Source organism: Setaria viridis, chromosome 2 (genome assembly GCF_005286985.2).
Source record: "Setaria viridis chromosome 2, Setaria_viridis_v4.0, whole genome shotgun sequence".
In the NCBI taxonomy this organism is placed as follows: domain Eukaryota; kingdom Viridiplantae; phylum Streptophyta; class Magnoliopsida; order Poales; family Poaceae; genus Setaria; species Setaria viridis.
In genome coordinates this window covers 25,276,180-25,293,403 of record NC_048264.2, presented here as the reverse complement: position 1 = coordinate 25,293,403, position 17,224 = coordinate 25,276,180, and the positions used below count along the sequence as shown (strand labels likewise).

The 17,224-nt window shown below is 47.0% G+C and overlaps 2 pseudogenes; both read left to right on the top strand.

Moving 5' to 3' along the window:
• The first annotated feature begins 1,344 nt into the window (after positions 1-1,344).
• Positions 1,345-6,829, top strand: LOC140221885 (uncharacterized; annotated as a pseudogene).
• LOC140221759 (uncharacterized) lies at positions 2,012-6,151 on the top strand (annotated as a pseudogene).
• Positions 6,830-17,224: the final 10,395 nt, after the last annotated feature.

Genomic DNA, 17,224 nt, shown 5'->3' with positions numbered 1-17,224 from the left:
GCCTGCCCCGTACGCGCCGCCGCCGCCGCCCAGTCCGCCCCAGCCGCCCCTCCGCCCCTCCCCTGCCCGCGGCCAGCGGCCCTCCCCCGGCGGCCCTCCACCGGCCCGGCCGCCCCTCCCCTGCCCGCGGTTGGCGGCCCTCCACCGGCCCGGCCGCCCCTCCCCTGCCCGCGGCTGGCGGCCCTCCCCCGGCGGCCCTCCACCGGCCAGCCGCCCCTCCACCCCGGCCGCCCCCGGCGGCCCTCCCCCGGCCGGCTCCCTTCCCGACCCGGCCTCCCCTCCCCTGCCCGTGGCTCGCGGCCCTCCCCCCGGCGGCCCTCCCCCAGCCTGCGCCTGGTAATGCATTCTTTTGAAATTAGAAATTATTAGAAATTAAGAATTAGGATTTAGAAATTCTATTTTGAAATTAGGAATTAGGAATTAGGTATTAGAAATTAGAAAATGACTTTACTTTTAGAGATGAATTAGAAAATGACTTTCTTTTAGAAAAGATAGAGAGGTGGTATTGTAAGGACTTTGCTTTTAGAGATGAATTAGAAAATGACTTTCTTTTAGAGAAGATAGAGAGGTGGTATTGTAAGGACTTTAATTTTAGAGATGAATTAGAAAATGATTTTCTTTTAGAGATGAATTAGAAAAGGACTTTGTAAGTTAAAATCCATGTCGATATAATGCTATTGTACCAAACACTTGCAATAAATGTGGTTGTCGGCCATCGTGCCGTCACTTTGGTGAGAATGTGGTTGTCGGCCATCGTGCCATTTTTTTGTTTCAGGTTTTGGAAAAACCTCCCCGTGCAGGGGAGGTGCTGCCGAAATTTCGACTTAACAGTACAATGTTTCTTTTCTTGCAGGAGAGGCTCACAAGGACCGTCCTCGACTCGTCACTTTGCAGGATAGCAAGGTGAGGCATCTTACACTTCTCTTTCCATTTGATGTTCGTATATCACGTAACCTAGTTAGGCGTCTCCTGTTCAAAAGAGATATGGTTGCAAATATGCAAATATTTGCATATCTATAACCGTATCTGTTTCGAATTGTCCACGTTTTTTGGACAGCTTGAGGATGTGTCGGTGCGGTTAGTTTTCATGCTCTACTTCGATCCATGACAGAGTTTTGGCAGCACCTTCCTGTTGTTCTCCGGATACACAATCTTCGATCCTGGACGTGTATTTAGAGAACAGCGGGGAGGTACTGCCGAAATTCTATCACGGATCGGAGTAGGGCATGGAAACTAACTGCACCGACACATCCTCGGGTGGGATTAGGACCTATATTCACCTATTAGACAGTGTAGGAACACGTAGGACCTATCTTCACCTATTACTCGCTGTTATGTTAGAGGATGGATGACCGTGAGTGGATGTACACGGGCCGCTCTAGTCAGGATTCATTGACCGATGAATGGATTGAAAAGACCGATGCATTCTTGGAACGGGCGTTTGTCAGGGTCAAAGGGGCTAGTGTCACTTGGTGTCCGTGCAGTAGATGTGCAAACATGCGTTGAAGAACCAAGCTAGAAATGGGCAAACATCTTGTGAAGAACAGATTTACGCCAAACTACACCAGGTGGATCTACCATGGTGAAGCCGATCGTGGGAGAGATGAAGTGTTGAGACAACGCATCGAGGAATATAATGATGATGCCGGGGTGGGAGACATGTTAAATGACTATCATGAAGCACAGTTCGATGAGACACGTAGGGAGGAGGAGCCAGAGGCTACCGCAAAGGCGTATTACAACATGTTGTCTGCGGCACAGCAACCCCTGCATGGTCATACCAAGGTTTGTCAACTTGATGCCATTGCACGCCTAATGGCCGTGAAGTCCCAGTTTAGCTTGAGTCGAGACGCCTTCGATGTTATGCTGACTGTTTTTGGCAGCCTACTCCCGGATTATCACATCTTGCCAAAGAGCATGTATGAGGCACAAAAACTCCTTCGTGCGCTTAAGATGCCATACGAGCAGATACATGCTTGTCCAAAGGGATGCATCTTATTTCGGAAAGAGTATGCGGAGGCTAAGTACTATGTGAAGTGCGAGTCGTCTAGGTTTCTGGAGGTAGACTCTGGTGATGGTCAGAAGAGCCAGCTCGCAATCCCCGTGAAGATCCTACAGTACCTTCCTTTCATACCGAGGATCCAACGGCTTTACATGACAGAGGAATCCGCGAAACAGATGATATGGAAAAAAAACGGACGTCGATACAATCCTGAGAGGTTGGTACACCCATCCGATGGTGAAGCCTGGACAAGATTTGATGTGATTTATTGTGGGAAATCTCTAGATGCTCGTAATGTAAGTGTTGCGCTGGCAACAGATGGGTTCAATCCATATGGAATGGCGGCTGCCCCGTATACCTGTTGGCCCATATTCGTTATCCCCCTGAATCTCCCCCCTGGCGTCCTTTTTCAATGACAGAATATATTTTTATCGTTGATACTTCCAGAGCACCCGGGGAATAATATGAGTGTGTACATGGAGCCTCTGATTGATGATTTGGTCCGTGCTTGGGAGGAAGGGGTATGGACTTACGATCGAGCTACAAAGACGAACTTTAAGATTCATGTTTGGTACCATTACTCGCTGCATGACTTGCTGGCATATGGGATTTTTTGCGGATGGTGTGTTCACGGGAGGTTCCCATGCCCAGTTTGCAAGGCTTCTCTAAAGTTCATTTGGTTGACGAAGGGTGGCAAATATTCTTCGTTCGACAAACATCGACAATTCCTTCCTCCTGACCATCCTTTCAGACAAGACATTAAAAACTTTACGAGAGGTGTCGTAGTTGAAGACCTCGCACCGGAGATGATGACAGGAGCCGCGATTCGTGCTCAGTTAGACGCTCTCGAGCTTAATAACAATGAAGGTGGTTTTGTGGGATATGGCGAGCAACATGCTTGGACTCAAAAGTCGTGCTTGTGGAATCTCCCCTATTTTCATGACCTTCTTCTTCCGCATAACATAGATGTAATGCACACTGAAAAGAATATCGCCGAGGCAATTTTTGGGACAATTATGGACATTCCTGACAAGATAAAGGATAATGTTAAGGCTAGAGTAGATCAAGTGAGGATATGCAACAGACCAAAGTTAGACATGACGCCTCCCAGATCCGGCAAGTCGTGGAGGAAGCCTAAGGCTGATTTCATCCTGACAAGAGCCCAGAGGAAGGAGGTACTAGAATGGTTCTAAATGTTAATGTTCCCTGATGGGTATGCAGCGAATTTGAAGAGGGGAGTGAACTTAACTACTATGCGAATCAACGACCTAAAGAGTCATGATTACCACATATGGCTTGAGCGCCTACTTCCAGTGATGGTCCGAGGATATGTACCTAAGCATGTCTGGCAGGTGCTAGCGGAGTTGAGCAATTTCTTCCGCCAGCTTTGTGCCAAAGAGTTATCTCGTACCGTGATTGCAGAAATGGAAAGAATGACGCTTGTGTTGCTCTGTAAGTTGGAGAAAATCTTTCCACCCGGATTTTTCAATCCGATGCAGCATATGATTCTTCACCTCCCATATGAAGCAAGAATGGGGGGGCCTGTGCAGGGCTGTTGGTGTTATTCAATTGAGAGATGTCAAAAGGTTCTGCGAACTAAATGAAAAAATAAATGCAAAATTGAAGCATCCATTGCAGAGGCATATATTTTGGAGGAGGTCTCAAACTTCACAACAAAATATTATGCTAACAACCTTCCTAGCGTGCACAATCCACCCGAGCGTTACAATGCTGGCGAAAATGAATCGAGCCTTAGCATTTTTCGAGGGCAACTCGGAAGTGCAAGTGGTGCGACCCCCAAGACCTTGAAACATGAAGAGTGGCGCATTATCATGTTGTACGTGTTGAGAAATCTATCAAAACTGGAGCCGTATATGCTGTAAGTTTTCAACAACATTATTCTCAAGTACTCACTACTCTGGGTGCAACTGTTCATGATTTTCTTGTTGGTTTAGGGAATTTCATCATCAATTTTGGCGTAAATCAAGGCAACCTATCCCGCAAGAAACTGATACCCTTCTCAGGGAGGGTGCGGGAAATGGAAGACCCGATTTTATTTCTTGGTTCAAACAGAAGGTACAATCCATTTTACCTCGTACTTAGTATGATATTACAATTTTCTCGTACACATGAACAATATAACGAATGACCCTACTTGAACTTGCAGGGCCAAACCGATGCGTTTATGAGTGTCGAGTTGAGACAGGTTGCTGATGGTTGTGACTATAGGGTCAGGTCATTTACCGGTTATGACGTGAATGGATATCGCTTTCACACAATAAGACACGAGCAGAGTCGGCCCAATCGGAGAACTACAAATACTGGAGTTTTCACGCCGGGCTTGGATGGTGTTGAGTACTACGGAGTAATTGAAGAAATATACGAACTCAAGTTTCATGGTTGCAAACCTCTTAAGCCAGTCATATTCAAATGTCATTGGTTCGATCCATCGGTTGTGAGATAGACCCCTAATCTTGGGCTTGTCGAAATCCGACAATCATCCGTCTTACCAGGAGACGATGTGTATATTGTGGCTCAACAGGCCATGCAAGTTTATTACCTGTCATACCCGTGTCAAACTGATAACCGTCTAAAGGGTTGGGATGTTGTGTACAAGGTATCACCACATGGTAAATTAGCTGTACCAAATAATGAAGATTACAACATAGACCTCAACACATATGACGGAGAGTTCTTCCAAGAAGACGGTCTCGAAGGGAGTTTTGTGATAGAGTTAACCGAAGGGATTGGAATGGAAGTAGACAATGAAAGGGTTGCTGATGAGGATGCTGGAGACGAGGTGTCGAATGCGAAGGACTTTGATTTGCTTCAGCGATTACAGTTAGGCTATGATAGTGATGATGACATTCCTACTTCGGAGCACGAGCATGATTATATCGAAACACGTGATAGTGATGATGAGACTTATGATCCATTTAATCCTGATCATGATGATTACTTCTAATACATGTACGATTTTTTATTTGTCATACCATGTTATTATTTCAAGAATGTGTAGTTTATTTTGCATATGTTTTTAAATATGTTTTGTTTATATTATACTGATTGATTTACTCCTTTTAATTGCAGGCGATTGAGCAATGGTGGGCAGTATGAGGAAGGTCGCAGCTTTGTATCAAAAAGTTGCAGGTAAGCTTCAGGGTCCTCTTCAGGGTTTTCTTCAGGTAGAGGTCGAGGGAAGGGTGGACGTAGGGGTCGAGGCAAGGGTGGGGATGGGGTCGAGGAAGAGGTCCAGACTCGAGGCAGGGGTCGAGGGAAGGGTAAAGGGCCGAGGCACCCGTCACCTGAAATAGAGTCAGCGTCTGAGGAGGAGATACCTTCCGCGCACGGCCCTGGTGACGAGGAGGAGGCGGAGCAGAAGCATGAGCAGGAGCAGGAGCAGGAGCAGGAGCAGGAGCAGGATGAGCAAAAGCAGGAGGGGGAGATGGGGGAGGCAGGGGGTTCACAGACCCAGATCTGGTTACGACGTCCGTCGTCCCCCCCGGCTCGACCGATATCTTTCCACAGACGCCCGCTGATTCAACCCAGTGGGAAGCGGTATGTGACTTTAGATGTTCTCAATAATTTTTTGTTTTATGTGTTGAAAATTACAATGGAAACTAATAATTCATCACTTGTGCAGGAGTTGGATTAAGCTTAGTGGGGGTGATCACAACCGCAAGGTCAACGGCATCCTTGGCCTGTTCTGCAGGATACACTTCCCGGGCTTGGTCGAGCGTGGTGGACGGGTGGAGCCGGCCTACACTTGGGACCACTACGTCGCTACCGATGACTTTGCTGATCGTGAAGGACGGTCATTCCCAAACAAGGCGTCGCGGGTGAAGGGCGAGCTGTGGGTAAGTATTGCTCAATACATCACCTGTACTGTACAATCTTGAAATAACAACTATATATACCTCTATATATATGCAGGACTTCTACAAATGCCAGGAGGGTTTCGAGACCCGGGCGAACGCCGTCTGTGATGAGGTCGCCAAGAAGCTGGTGAAGGATATGCACTACGAGTCGCGCATCCAAGCCATCATCGAATTCTACACTCAACACAGAAATATGAAGGTCAAAAAAGAGGAGGCCAGGACAATGAACCTCACGAAGGACCAATTCATGGCGGTAAATAAAGAACGCTGATACTTACTTTATCTGATAATAATCACACTTAATTTCTTTTTTCACAAGTCACACTTGATTATGTAGGTGCCTGCGTGGTGGTGCCGGGCGCACATGCAGTGCTGGGAAAGGATAGTCGACGTGTGGGTCGAGCCCGGGTGGTTGGAGAACCACCTTGGTTGCCGTCAGCGGCGTTTGATGATGCGAGGTGCATCACACCATCAGGGCAGCTTGAGCCTTGATGAGTATAGGGAAAAATGGGTACGTGAATTTTTTTTGTCTAACGCTCAATTCAGGTAAATTTCTAATAATTTTGTATTTTTTCCGCAGTCGTCCTCACATGATGGCCAGCCTTGCTCCCAGTTCAAGGGATGGATTCTATCCAAAAAGGGTAAGGCAACGGGCAACATCGACATGAAACTAGATGACCCACCCAAGGCGTACTCCGATCCTAGCATCCACAGCCGCATCACCTCCTACACGGCGATAGCAAGGGAGATTCACGGGCCAGATTACGATCCGAGCACCCAGGATCTAGATGGAGAAGTGGTGATGAGGGTGAGAGGAGGGAAGAAGCATGGTCGCTATTGGATTGGCGATAGCGTAATTGACACGGCCTCTACTCCCACTCTCTCCCAGATCCGAGCAAGGAACACGGATTCGAGCCCAGCGATACGCCCACGGCCGACCACTACATAGTTTGAGATGGAGGCTCTTCAGGTTCTTTCTATTTCATTCATCGTTCGTTGGTTGTTACGTACTTTACCTTTGCATTGTAATATTGCGATGAAAAATTGTAGGCCCAAGTGGAGAGGCAACAACAGGATATGGAGGCGAGGGTTGAGCGGATGGTTCGGCAGAGGATGGAGGCCGAGCGACAGAGGATGGAGGCGGAGCGGAAGAGGATGGACGAAGAACATCAGTTGAGGATGGAACAAATGCTTCAATACATGCAAAATTTTGCTACTGCTACGAGTATGGGTACACCACTGCCACAGCCACCGGTGATATTCCCTCCACCTCAGCCACCCACACATACTCCTGTGAGTCACTTGAACTTTAGTTTCAATACTTGACTTAGTTAGCTCAAACTTGACTTAGTTACCTCATAAATGACTTATTTAGCTCAAATGATATCAATCTTGTTCTCACACGTCTTCTTTTATGTGCAGAATCAATCGGTGGCTTCGAATTCCCAAGCTCAAGACCCAGGTTTGATGCAGTCGTTTGCAGGGATGCCACCTCACTGACTTATGCATTGTTTGTGTACTTCTCGTTTAATCTCGAACATATACTTGTGGAACTGTGGTTTGTTGAAACTAGAACATGTACTCGGTGATTTGTGTGCATGTGACCTAAAATATATGCCTGTGATGCTTAATTATATGCCTATGATGTAATATACATGCCTGTGATTTTTGTTTGAGAGGGGTCATTTATACGTAAGAAATCTGTTTGAGAGGGGTCATTTATACGTAAGAAATCAAAAAAACAGGGTTGGAATTGCCACTTTGCCAAGTGTTGCACTCGGCAAAGGCCCGCTTTGCCGAGTGTTTTGGCTTTAACACTTGGCAAAACGGCAATAAAATCTGCCCTGGAAGCTCCAGTTTGCCGAGTGCTCGCCCCTGCACTCGGCAAACTTCCAGCTTTGCCGAGTGTTAGACACTACGACACTCGGCAAAGCGGCATTGCAACCTGGCCTGGGCGCGCCAGTTTGCCGAGTGCTTCTCCCCTGGCACTCGGCAAACACATGTAATTTGCCGAGTGCGTCTCCCCGAGCACTCGGCAAACACCTGGACTTTGCCGAGTGCTTCTCCCCTGGCACTCGGCAAAGACGTGGCCTTTGCTGAGTGCCTTTCTGTGAAGCACTCGGCAAACCGCCCGTTACCGTGCCACGCCGTTCCTCCATCTTCGCCGAAGGTGTTTTTTTACCGAGTGTTCACTCGCGCTCGGCAAAGATCTTTGCCGAGTGCCCGACATTTAGCACTCGGCAAAGTTCTGTTCGCCGTTAAAATTTTTGCCGAGTACCGGATGCCGAGTGTAACACTCGGCAAAGCCTTGCCGAGTGTTTTTAGGCCTTCGCCGAGTGCCCCTGGCACTCGGCATCTCCCCTGTTTCCCGTAGTGATAGTACTCCGGTAAAAGTCAAGTTATGTATGTGTTGTAACTCTGAGTGGTAGAAAATCAAAAGATCTCTAGAATAGTCTAGCACCTAGGAATATGTCAGTTCCATAGTCTTTAAAAGGACTTGTACCCAGCCACGTAATGTGTATGTGCTAGAAGAAACAGAAAAGAGCATTCTGTTTTTTTGCTAAACGGGAGCCCTTTTGCTCCTACTATCCACCAAACCAACACATTTAAGGCCCCGTTTGAATCACATATAGATTATGAGAATCTAGAAAGGAGATGGTGATTATAACAATTCAGATTCAAAACAATAAAAAGCTAGTTTGTTTGGATTCTCGGATTATAATATGGATTGGGGGTGGGGTCATAAAGGTAAAATGACTACAATACCCTTGGCTCATTCACCATTCCAAGAGTTGGAGGTGGCAAAATTGTAATTTGCCATCCAAGAATCCAAAAAAGTTAGGGAAGATCGAGGAGATTATGGATTATGGGTGGGGATTCTGGAATCCTACAGCAGAATCTAGTTAGTTTGGTTCAAATTCTGATTTTTTTAATCCTCGATTATTATATAATCCTTTGGATCCAAATGGCTCCTTAGTAATGGACAGCAACAATGCACTGTTCCCTGTCAGACAAATTAGATACACTGAAGCTGCTGCCTGTCGTAAACTTAGATATCTGAATTATGATATTACTATATGAAAGAACGTATGTGCTACATATATATAATTATATTTTGAGAAAAAGTCTATTTTTTGGCCATTCAACTGTCACTACTGTTCAATTTTTGCCTGAAATGACTTACCAAAATATAATTCTCACGATAGCAGGATGACCAAATTAAAAATGGACTTTTCTCTTATAGTTCATATATGTGTAAGTGTCTTCAAGGTCTCTGTTGCTAATTTGTCTTGGGTAGTTAAACAATCCCATGCTGGAGGTAGAAAACTATATATTTGGAACAGTATAAGGGTTGTGATCCAGTCATGCAGGCATGGAAGACGGCAGATCACCATAATAGCTTATGCCTATACTTATGAAACTTAACCATTTAACCTTCAGGTCGGAGAGCACCTGACTATTATAAATTAAACAACAAAATAGCTACTAGAATTTTGTAGAACACTGAGATTATTAGTGCAGAGAGCCAAATAAAGTACAATAAATAAAATAATTATTGCTAAACCCATCATAGGCTGCGTATTCATGGCAGATTTCTTTCACACAAACAACATGAGATATTGAATACTGACCAATACTAAAAAAGATATAGTGAAGTTGATCAGGTTTGACAAAGTAATAAAAGATTCATGGAAATAATTGAATAACGACTAGTTCAAGTAGAAATACTTTATTTGATATTGTAGATGTAAATAAATTTTAATATAAATTTGGTCATATTAAAGAAGTTTGATTAAGGACTGAACTAAAATGACATATTTGGATGAGTTTTTGTAATCATGACAAGTGAAACTATTTAAAGTTTATATGTTGGCAGATGCTATAGTGCCACTATTCATCATCTGATACTGAAGATGGGCTATGAAGCTGATGAGGTTGGAGCATTTGAGCTAATAACACAGGAACAAAACAAAATCATATATTACCTAGTACAATGCAAAAGCTCTGGACGAATTTTATTTTAACTTGATCGTCCTACACAGACGCAGCGAACCATCTTTCAACGAAGAAAATAAGGAGTGTATGCAATGGCACAATACTACAGCACATACGTAGATCCTAAATTTCAGAGAGGTCGAGCTTCCTCAACAGTAAATATTTGTCCTGAACCAACGTGCAGCGGTTTCAGAGAGGTTGAGCTTCCTCAACAGTAAAGATTTGTCCTGAACCAACGTGCAGCAGTGTAGTAGGCTAGTAGTAGCTTCACGTAGCACACGGTCGGTATTGTATGTCACTGCAAGCAAGCACCCAAGATCGGTGACAATGGAACACTACTACGAGCATTCGTCATTGACGTTAGTACCAGACAGCTTTTCGTCTAGTACTAACACACGAAATTAGTACCGGGTAGAAATTTTCGATCCTCCGAGGTCTTTTAGTACCAGGCAATAACACCGACCAGTACTAAATGATGACATTTAAGTACTGGTCGGTGTTATTGTCCGGTGCTCAAAGGTCTCGATCATTTAGTACCAGGCAATAACACCAGTACCCCATGGAGAGGCCTTTATACTGGTCAATAACACCAACCGGTACTAAATGGTGACATTTAGTACCGGTCGGTGTTATTAACCGGTACTAAATGCTTCTCCATGAGTTACTTCAAAAGGAAAGCACATTTAACCCAATCACATGTGTTGTGTAGGTGAGATGGTAAAGGATGGTTTGTATGAGGCTTGATGTCGTGAGTTTGAATCCCACGGACCGCACACGCGAATATTACGCGTGAAATTTGTGTGCGGGACCTCCCGACTCTTTGTTAATATTTTTCCTTATTTTTTGGGTGCAAAGCCGTTTAGTACTGGGCATTTTGCTCGGTAGTAAATAGCATGACATTTAGTACCGAACAAACAGTACCGATCAGACATCCGGGTTAAGTCACTTCCACGGTAGTGGAACCTCGATCGAATACGCCGTCTTCACGTCGTTTTGGTCAGGCAACATCTGCATCTCGACAGTCTCGACGTCCAAACAGAAGCAAGTTACCTGTGACCCTGACTCCTGCTGGATCAGCACCGAGCCTGGTCTATAGTGGGAGAGAGACGCCGCCTGAATCAAATCCCAGCACCCAAACCGAAGAAGACCACGCGTCGCCTCTGAAAGCTCTATGCTCTTCTGGAGCGCCCACTCGCCGCCGCTGCCGTGTTGCCTCGCGTAAACCTTCACGTTGCAACCTAGCTCGCCGACGACGACGAGCGGCTCGCTTTCGCGGCCAGCAGTGACGTCATGCTGCACCAGCTCATATGGCCATCCCAGTCCTCAATGTTGTGGGGTAACACGAACGATGATAACTCGGCCGGCAGTGCTCAAGTCCAAGGAGGTCACTCTCCCTTCACCGCTGTAGAAGTAGCACTACCGGAAAGAGGAAGTTTGGCGAGTGCCTGAGGCACTCGGCAAAGGCCCAAAAACTCTCGGCAACTCGGCGAACGGCACTCGGCGAACTTTCCCAGGGCAAACGGTGGAGTTCCTGAGTGTCGAACATCGGGCATGATTTGCCGAGTGTAAAAAAGCACTCGGGAAACATTTTCGGAAAAAATAAAAAAAAACAGAAACAGCCGCCGGCCGCCGGCCACGGCCACGGTCACCACACCGCCACCGGCCGCCACCACGCCGCCTCGCCCGCTGCCGGATCCGCGCCAGATCCGGAGGGGAGAGAGCTGGGGGCCGCCGGATCCGCGCCGGAGGGGAAGAAGGGGGCGCGGATCCGGCCGGAGGGGAGGGAGCCGGGGAAGGAGAGGCCGGATCCGTAGGGGAAGAAGGGGGCGGCGGCGGGGTCGGGGGCCGGGCGTCGGGTGGCGGCGGGGCCAGGGGCCGAGCGCTAGGCGGCGGGGCGGGGGGCGGGGGGCGCCGAGCGGCGGGCGGCGGCGGCGGGGGGAGAGAGAAAGAGGTGGGGGACGGGTGGGAGTAGTGACGGGGGGAGAGAGGAAGACCGAGGGGCCGGGTGCGGTGCGGCCGGGGACTTAAGTCCTTGGCGGTTGGGAAAAAAAAGTCGCCGAGTGTCCTAGGGGTGACACTTGGTGAAGGGTTGTTTGCCGAGTGTCTAACCTAGGACACTCAGCAAAGCTATTTTAAAAAAAAATTAAAAAATATCCAACAGTTTCAAAAAATTGTCAAAAATTTACATGAAATAATATATATTGTCTATTGACTATACAAAAAGTTTAGTAGTCAAATCAAAACTCGACCGTTATTTTGACTCCAAATCTTATGCAATCCTTTTCAACGTTACTATTCTTCTTCTGAAATGCTTCGGTTTGTAAACATCGTACGTGACGAAATGTGCAAAACATTCTCAATTTTTTTCCACAGCCTCCACCTATGATACCATCACATCATGACAAATCTCATGATTTTCAGACTTTGATTGTTTTTTTTATAATTTAAAAATATCACTGACACACGTTCGTGGTCGTGTTTCCTGAACAAGATGTTCTCAAATTGGACCGAATAACATGAATATCATATTTCTACTCATTTTATTCTATAATTTGAATCTCTTGCGGTTCAAATTTGAATTATACCAAAAATTTTCTTGAAATACAATTAATTAAATAAATATAGCAAACAAATTCAAAAATATACTAAACTTTAACATTGAGTACCACATGTTGTATGTGGGGAGTAGAAAAAATTTCAAGGTGGAAAGAGGAAAAAAAATATTTTTTTGCCGAGTGTCGAAAAAAACACTCGGCAAAGCCCCCTCTTTGCCGAGAGTTTTTTATTTGACACTCGGCAAAGCCCCAATTTGCCGAGTGTTTTTTCTTTGCCGAGTGTTTTTGGCTTGGCACTCGGTAAAGAGCTTGTTTGCCGAGTGCTCGAAAAAAAACACTCGGCAAAAAAAATACACTGGCAATTTTTAGCTTTCCCGTAGTGTAGATGGAGCGCGTGGTGAGGCCCACGGTACTCGTCCACTGACCGCCGAAAATCCTTCCCCACCATGAGGTGGAGCCCGAGGTGAACACGCCGGCGTAGGTCCTGTTGTACCCCTGGAGCACGCATAAAACCCTAAAGTTGGACATGCCGTCGCAACCTTCCTCGGTGCCGTCGCCGTTGTCGACGAGGAAGGCTTCGACGAGTTGGTATTGGTAGTTGGTAGACGTCGACAGGGGAGGAATTATCTCGTACCGCCATGTCAGAGGCTCGCATACGACCAGATCTGAGAGCCAACCGGTTCCTTTCTCGAGGTGGAAGCGATCCAGGAGGAGGAGGCTCCCGCGGCTGTCCTTAACGCTCCAGATGGAGCGAAGATGCCAGGGAGGAAGTCGAGGGAGAAGTGGCGGCCGTCGACGGTCGCCGACGGCGACGGGATGAAGAATAGGCGTTGGATCCTCGGGTCGTTGTGGTAAGCGCCGGCGGCGGCGGGCGGTATGTGCAGAGAGCGGTAGCGGCGGCGGAAGATGGCGTCGGAACGACGCGGCGCCATTGCTTGCACGTGGATGCAGCGCGGGTGAGGCAGATTACCGAGTCGAGGCGCAGGAGGATGAGCTCGACGATGTCGTCGGGGATGGCGACGTTTGCGTCCATGCTCTTGTCTCTGCCCTGACCGGCCCCTGAACACACGATTTGCTCTTTGATACACCCTCGACGTCTCTGGCTAGGACTCACCGGCGGCAAGGTAACGGCGGCGCGCTGGCAATATAGATCTGGTGGTCACAGATTAAACAAGACTCCGGATCGAATACATACAATAGACTGGGATGGCCCGCGAGACTCCGGCGGCAAGATAGCGCCAGAATCCTTTGGATCCGTCAATTGATCGAGTACCCAACATGAATCCCTGACAATATCTGATAGAGAAAAAACACAGGCGTGGCCGCGTGGAGCTGCTCATATATTTCATTGGCGATCTGTTACCATAAACAAAACCTTATAATTTTTTTATAATAACAAAACCTTATAATTTACTTCCTCTGTTCCAAATTATAAGTCATTCCAACTTTCTTGGAGAGTTAAAACATCTCAAAGTTTGACCAAATTTATACAATAAAGTACTAATATTCATGATACCAAATAAGTACCATTAGTTTCTTCATTAAATATATTTTCATAGTATATCTATTCGGTGCTATAAACCTTTATGATCCTCTCTACAATTTTAATCAAATATAAAATAATTTGACTCTCCAAGAAAATTGGAATGACTTATAATTTGGAACGGAGGGAGTAGTAGATTAGAAAATATCTACTTCTTAAAATAATAAAAAAGATCCATCTTCGCTAAGCATCTTTAGCAGTTCTCCAATAAATCTTTCCCGATAACTAATTGATTGGGATATCCCAATATATCATTCATTGATTTTTAGGAAAGTTGCTTTTGCAGTTCCCGATAATCTTATACCAATCCAACTAGGAGAGTCACAACTTCCCCCTTTATTTTGGTAGAGTTGAGATGAATTATTGTTTTGTCCTAATAATTATTGGGAAAAGGAAAAGGTAGAGGGGATCTGCTGGAGGCCTGGAGTACTAGTTTTTTACGAATACTCCCAATACGGTAGTTGGATTAGGTAAATGGAGACTACTTGGATTACGATGCTCTAATCCGCGTTTCGCCTCTCTTCCCTTCGTCGCCTTGTGTCGGTCTCCCATTTTTTCCACCGAACATTGTATAGAAACTTTCGATGCAATCAAGCAGCCAGCACCTACACAAATGGGTGTGTGCGCACCTATAGGATGGAGAGGTATAGAGCTGGGAGATTATTGCAAGTTTTGTATGTTGCATTTTATGCGGACAAGGTGAATTTAGTGTAGTTCATCTAGTAAGCAGCTTCCTTGTAGTGGAATCTAACCATCCAAGTTCGAGTTCTCGACTCGGCATGGATGCTCTTATTTTCATCAATTTATTTCAGGATTTAACCAGTGTTAGATTGAGTTGAGTGTGCATGCGTACATGTGAGTGTCTGCATCTATATAGTGTTTTGCAAAAATGGTACGCAGAGATGATGGCTAGATGCGTGGGTCAATTTGAATACGCAAAGCTCATGCATATATGTTGATCTTTTTGTTTGGGCGAGCCCTCTTCAAAGAGTGGAGATTAAGCTGCATGCCACTTCTTGTTCATAAGAGAACGAAATAAAAAGTGCCTGCATGTTGACTTTAATATGCATAAGGCACAAACATAATTTTCTTAAAAAAGATATCACTACTGGAAAACTCGGCATTTGTCCCGAGGCTTAATTCCGATTGGTTTTTGACACGGTACTGAGCGTACCGGGTTTAATGGCTAGTTCCCCAGGAGCCCCCTATGACCCCTTTTAGTACCAGTTGGGGGCTCCAACCGGTACTAAAGGTTGTGGCACGGCGTGGGCTAACGTGCGGCTTGAAGGCCGGTCAAGCAACATAGCACAGCGGCGAGGCTCAAGGCGGTGTTCGCAGGCCCGTGGTGTTCCATGGCTGTGGCGGTTGGAAGCGGCGCGATGGCCGGGCACGGTAGGAGAGGTGGCGGTTGGGGTGGCTCACCATGGGGCAGAGTAGGATACGGTAGCAGGCATGGGGAGGGCTTGCAGTATGGCGGCGCCTTGCAACGATCCTTCTCCATGAGGTAGCTCCGGCTTCCCTCAGGCGACGGGCGGCTCCAAGGGGCGGTGATGGTCTTCCTTCGGTGCAGCTCCTCTTCTCCCAACGCGGTACTCCTCCTCCTTCCTCCTCCTCTTCTCTTCTCTTCTCTCTGCGGGTGGTGGCGGCTAGCAAGGGGTGAAGCCCTAGAGGCAGTGGATGGCGAGGGAGGCTACCGGCCAAGGGTATTTAAAGTCCCGGCTGGGGCTAGGGCTGCAGGGCACATGGCGCGAGCGCGTGACGCCGTCCTTCCTCGGCCGGCATGCTCGAGGGTGGCATGGAGGCCATTTGATGGCCCTAGGCTAGGGTTTGGGGCCACAGTCCGGCAATCTACAGGGCACGTCGGGGACTTCCCCAAGTGTGGGAGATTCTAGAGGGGGTCACGGGTGTACGTAGGCGGGTAGGGCTGCGGGGAGGCGTGCGCGGGATGCTCCTCGCGCTGTCACGCTGTCGTGGAGTGGGGGAGGCACATGGGTGCGATGGCCAGCAAGGTTGCGGCGTCGGAGGCAGAGCAGGCGACCGGCGGGAGGTAGGGGAAAAAGCTGATGTGTGGGACCCACGTGTTGGCAAGAGGGTAGAAGGGGCGAGGTGAAGGCGGTCTGGCGGGCCGGCTGGGCTAGCTAGCTGGGCTGGTTTGGGAGAGAGGTGGGTTAGCAGGCCACAGGCCAGTTCGGTTATGGGTCGGCCTAGTGGTTAGGTTAGATAGGTTTTATTTCCTTTTGTTTTTGTTTTTATATTTATATTTAGATTTAGTTTGAATTTTGAATTGGATTCAAAATTCAAACGCACTGAAATTTGAAATCCAACAAAACCCAAAAGACCCAAATCAAACTAGCACACAAATTTTGAAATTAATTTAGGGTTAATTTATTAGGGGATTCAAGATGAGAAGACAATCTGACTTTCATTTTTTTAAATGAGCACACAATTCAAACAAAAAAAATTAAATTTTTGAAGTTTCACTCAATTTAATATTTCTAAATTTTAGGAGCTCCGATGAGTCTACGGAGGGGCTGAGGAAGGCCACAACCGCAGCTAGGGTTTGCATCCTAACATGTGGCCCACGAGCAGGATCCTATCCTGGCCATGGCACGCTCAGCGGTTCCCATCCATCACACCACGACCAAGGCGGATCCCATCCCCGGTGAGCGCGTGCGCGGGGAGTCTCATCCCTAGCAGTGGCCACGCGGTGAGCGACGGTGTAGCAGAGGAGGAGAGGGGAGAGAGAGGTGTGCGAGTGTTGGCCTGGTGGGAGGTCCTACAGGCAGACGCAAAGTGCGGGTAAGCTAAGTTCAACAGAAATTTTGGGTCCGAGAGTCACAACATGCAGACGCGCATTCGAACCCGCATCTCCAATGACTGACGCACTCATTAGAGACGTGAGTTGTTAATACGCGTCTCCTATATAGGTATATAGGAGATGCGGGTGAGCTATGGGAGCTTTCGGCAGACTTATAGGAGTCACGGATTATTAACATGCGTCTTCTATGACTTATTGGAGACGCGTTTTGTTCCAGCATCTCCTACGATGGTGTCTTCTTTGACAGTTTCTTACGTAGTGTCATATCCCTCATCCCACACTCGGGTCTCAAATTATGTGTGTACTTCAGACAAATATCCTCTCCCTACCAATCGAATGTGTGTCATACTAAGCAAGCACATTTGTATGGGTGCTGCTTATCGGCTACATATATGCACTCATATATTACTACATGTATGAATAAGTTGTTGC